Source organism: Macrotis lagotis, chromosome 1 (assembly GCF_037893015.1).
Source record: "Macrotis lagotis isolate mMagLag1 chromosome 1, bilby.v1.9.chrom.fasta, whole genome shotgun sequence".
Lineage (NCBI taxonomy): Eukaryota > Metazoa > Chordata > Mammalia > Peramelemorphia > Peramelidae > Macrotis > Macrotis lagotis.
In genome coordinates, this window is record NC_133658.1 from 117,908,254 (window position 1) to 117,913,248 (window position 4,995).

The following is a 4,995-nucleotide window of genomic DNA, read 5'->3' on the forward strand; positions in this document are numbered from 1 at the left end:
AGGCTAGGTGGTGCAGTGGATAGAGCACCGGCCCTGGAGTCAGGAGTACCTGAGTTCAAATCTGACCTCAGAGACTTAATAATTACCTAGCTGTGTGGCCTTGGGCAAGCCACTTAACCCCATTGCCTTGCAAAAAAACTAAAAAAAAAATTAAATTAAAAAAAATTAAGGACCATTCCTCAATTGATAAATGATCAAAAGATATAAAGTTTTCATACGAAGTATTCAAAACTATAGTCACATGAAAAAATGTTCTAACCCACTATTGATTGGAGAAATGCAATTAAAACAATTCTGAGATACTATCTTATACCTATTAAATTGACTAATGCTACAGAAAAGAAAAATGACAAATGTTTGAAAGGATGTAGGAAAAAATAAGACATTAATACATCGTTGATATTGTAAACTGATTCAACCATTCTGTAGAACAATTTGTAACAAAGCCCAAAGGACTATAAAACCATCCCTACCCTTTGACTTAGCTTGTATCCCAAAGAGTTAAAAAAAAAAAACCTATATGTACAAAAATATCCATAGCAACTTTTTTCTGATGACAAAGAATTGGAGATTGAAGAGATACCCATTAATTGAGGAATGGATGAATAAACTGTGGTATGTGATTATGAGGGAATACTATTTTTCTCTAAGAAATGAAGAGCAGAATCCTTCTAGAAAAACCTGGAAAGACTTATATGAGCAGATGCAAAGTGAAACATTCTGTGTATAAAGCAATAGCAATATTGTAAGATGATTAGGTCTGAATAGCTTAGCTATTCTCAGCAATAAAATGACCCAAGACAACTCTGAAGGACTTACAATGAAAAATCCTATCCATCCCCAGAGAAAGAACTGATGATGTCTGAATACAAATACATTTTTTTTTTACCTTCTATGTTTTTCTTGAGGTTTCTTGGAGGGGTTGTTTTCTTTAACAATATCACTATTATGGAAATGTTTTACATGACTGTTCATGTATAATCTGTATCAAATTGCTTTCCTTCTCCATAGGACCTGGTGGAGGGAGGAAGGAAGGAAGGGAGAGAATTTGAAAGTCAAAGTTTTAAAAATGAATGTTAAAAATGTTTTTACATGTAACTGGGGGGGGTATAAAGTTCTAAATAAGTTTAAAAAAGAAAAACAAAGAGGAAAGGAAAGGAAAAAGGAATGGGGAAAGGAAAGGAAAGGAAAGGAAAGGAAAGGAAAGGAAAGGAAAGGAAAGGAAAGGAAAGGAAAGGAAAGGAAAGGAAAGGAAAGGAGACAGAAAGAAAGAAACAAAGAAAGAAACAAAGAAAGAAAGAAAAAGAAAGAAAGAAAGAAAGAAAGAAAGAAAGAAAGAAAGAAAGAAAGAAAGAAAGAAAGAAAGAAAGAAAGAAAGAAAGAAAGAAAAAGAGTGGTGACAAATGAGTAGACTCAAGTAAGGAACAAGTTCCAGAAACTTAACTGTATGGCTCTGAGCCTTGGAGAACTGTGACTCAATTCCACCCCTTAGTCCAGTATCTAAGCCTGGAATGGAAAAATCAGGGTTAGAGTCACAGACCAAAGATGAACCAACTGTTCAAATCTATTTGAATCTATTAGAACTGCAAAATGAGGGGCAGCTAGGTGGCGCAGTGGATAGAGCACCAGCCCTGGAGTCAGGACGACCTGGGTTCAAATGCAACCTCAGACACTTAATAATTATGTAGCTGTGTGGCCTTGGGCAAGCCACTTTAACCCCATTGCCTTGCCAAAAAAAAAAAAAAAAAAGAACTGCAAAATGATGAGTATAGTTACAGCCCTAGTGAAATGCAACCAGGCACAAACCAAGAGACTCAAATCTGGGTCAAGCCCTTGCAGAGCTCAAATCAGGAAATTAGTTAACAGTCCTCACTCTGGATCCCACGACTTTTTTTTTTTAATTTAGAAAGATTTTATTTTGAATTTTACAATTTTCCCCCATTCTTCCCCACCCCCTACAGAAGGCATTCTGTTAGTTTTTTTACATTGTTTCCATGATCTCAGTTGAATGTGATGAGAAAGAAATCATTGGATCACAACTACTTTAGGAGCACTGAAAACTTGCAAGTGTCTGAACTGAACTCTGAAAGCAGTAGGACATAAAAAGTCAGAAGCTTGGGTTAGCCATCCCCTCACCCCCAGAAGTCCAGCTCTAACATAAAATCCAAAGTCAAGAAGAAGACTGGTATAATGAGCAAACCAAAAAAGATCCCCATCATAAAGAGCTACTATAATGATAGAGAAGTTCAAGGCAAAAATACAATAGACAATAACTTGAAAACATCCACAAGCCAAAGCTTAAAAAAGAAAGATGCAGATTGAACACAAGTCTAATATAATTTCTAGAAGGGTTAAAGAGGTTTGGGGTATTGTTTTTTTAAGAACAAAAGAAATCCACCTCCAGTGAAAAAACTGATGCAGATTGAAGTGCACTTAAAATAAAAAGAAGCAAAACTGTATTTTCCTTATTTATTTTTGTCTGTGTTTCCTTTCACAACATGGCTAATATGGAAGTATGTTTTAGATGACTACACATTTAAATTATACTAAAGGCCTGGGCATAATTCTATTTTTTAATGATCTTAAAAAAGACGAATGGAAATATGGGGAAAGGGATGTACTGATAGAAGGGGAAGATAAAGAATGAGAAAATTATCTCATAGATGGAGAGTACAATGGAGGAGATGGGAGAGAAATGAGTGATGCTTGAAATTCATTTTCATCTGAACTTATTAAAGGAAGAAAGAATACACAAATATAGAACTGAGGATAAAACTTCATCTTACCTAACAGAAAAGTAGGAGGGGAAGGGGTTAAAAGAAAGAGAGAGGGAATAAAAAGGATAAATAATGCAAATAAAATAGATGTCTTTCCACTAAGACCAATTGTAAAGCAAGGATGTCCACTATCATCTCTATTCAATATTGAACTAGAAATTCTAGCTATAATGATGACAAGAAAAAGAAAAGAAACAAATAGGCATAATCTCCTCCAACATTCAACATTTTTCCTTTTTTTTGTCATATTAGATATTCAGATAGTTGTGAGTTGGTATCTCAGGTCTGCTTCAATTTGCATTTCTCCAATTATGAGCATTTTTTCATATGACTAAAAATAGTTTTGATTTCTTTGTCTGAAAACTGCCTGTTCATAACCTTTGACTATTTATCAATTGGGGGAATGACTTGCATTTTATATTTTAGAAATAAGACTTTTAACAGAAATACTCAGTGCAAAAATTTTTTCACCAGTTTTCATTTTCCTTATAATTTTGGTTACATTGTTTTTGTTTGTGCAAATGTTTTTTTAATTTTATATGATCAAAATTATTTATTTTGCTTTTTTGTAATGCTTGCTATATATCTTCTTTGGTCCTAAATTCTTCCCTTCTCCATAAATCTGACAGATAAACTATTCCATGTTCTCTTAATTTACTTATGGTATCATAAAACAGTCTTAAGTAACTTTAAGTAAATTTTAGTACTGAATCAAGTGCTTTTTTTTTGTAGTCTACGAACCATAAAGACAATTTGTTGCATGTTCAATTGTTTTTAGTCATGTAGGACTTTTCATGACCCCATTTAGGATTTTCTTGGCAAGGATACTGGAGTGGTTTGTCATTTCCTTCTCCAATTAATTTTGGAGATGGGGAGGATTAAATGACTTGCCTAGGATTACCCAGTTATTTCAATGTCTGAGAACAAGTTTGAAAGCATAAAAATGAGTCTTCCTAAATCCAGACCCAGAGTTCTATCTATGCTACTTAACTGCCCTACAGGCACTGAACTGTGTGTGTGTGTGTGTGTGTGTGTGTGTGTGTGTGTGTGTGTGTGTGTGTGGTCTATAAACAATAAACACTTGGGATCTTATATTTTCTTTAAATTTCAATCAATTGTGTGAATAAAACTGTAGCCTGCTCTTTGCAAAAATCTTTGTTTCCTTCTTATATTTTCAATCAGATTGTTCTGAATACATGTGTAAATCATTCTCATTAAATTCTTTATAGATTAAAAAACTAGGCATATGAATCAGCGATGACTAATGTGTTTTCCCTTTCATTATTTCCAATCATTTGTTATCTTTTCTTTCAGATGATTTGGGAATTACTCAATGTCCTCAAAATTGTTTTGTCTATCAATAAATCCTCTGTTTATAGCTGCACTGCTCTAGCTGCTTTTCCCATCTTTATTTTCTTTAATACAATTTATATTTCTTCATGAAGTACATAAAATCTAAATGTATCATTTTTATGATAGTTAACTATAGTTCTATAGTTTACTATAGAACTGATAACAGATCTTTTCCATTTTTGTTTTTGGTCTGTTTCTTTCAATTGGATCCTTAAATACTCCTGGGGATGACACTTCTTCAATGGATATAACACCAAACTTAATATAAATGTTTTCATCAAATACTTTTTTGCTGTGTTATGAGATGATAATATTCATATTTCAGTTTCCTCCTTCATAAGGATTTATGATTGAGAATATATTCTAAATTGGCAATACCATTAGCTGCCAGAATCAAGTAATTTATGATTAAGGTAGTTTTTAAATTATTTTTATCTTACCATCATGATAACTACTTTGACTTCATAATGACTGCATATATTAAATTTGTGCTGGGAATAGCAAAATAGCAATATCCTGTGTTGATAGTTTGTTTAAATACTTCAGGTTGAAGTTTTTTTTAAGATTTTATTTATTTTGAGTTTTACAATTTTTCCCCTAATCTTACCTCCCTACCCCTACCCCCCACAGAAGGCAATTTACCAGTCTACATTGTTTCCATGGTATACATTGATCCAAATTGAATGTGATGAGAGAGAAATCATATCTTTAAGGAAGAAACAATAAAGTATAAGAGATAGCAGGATCAGACAAAAAGATATCAGTTTCTTTTTTCTAAATTAAATGTAATAGTCCTTGGTCTTTGTTCAAATTCCACAGTTGTTTCTCTGGATACAGATGGTATTCTCCATCGCATTTAGCCCCA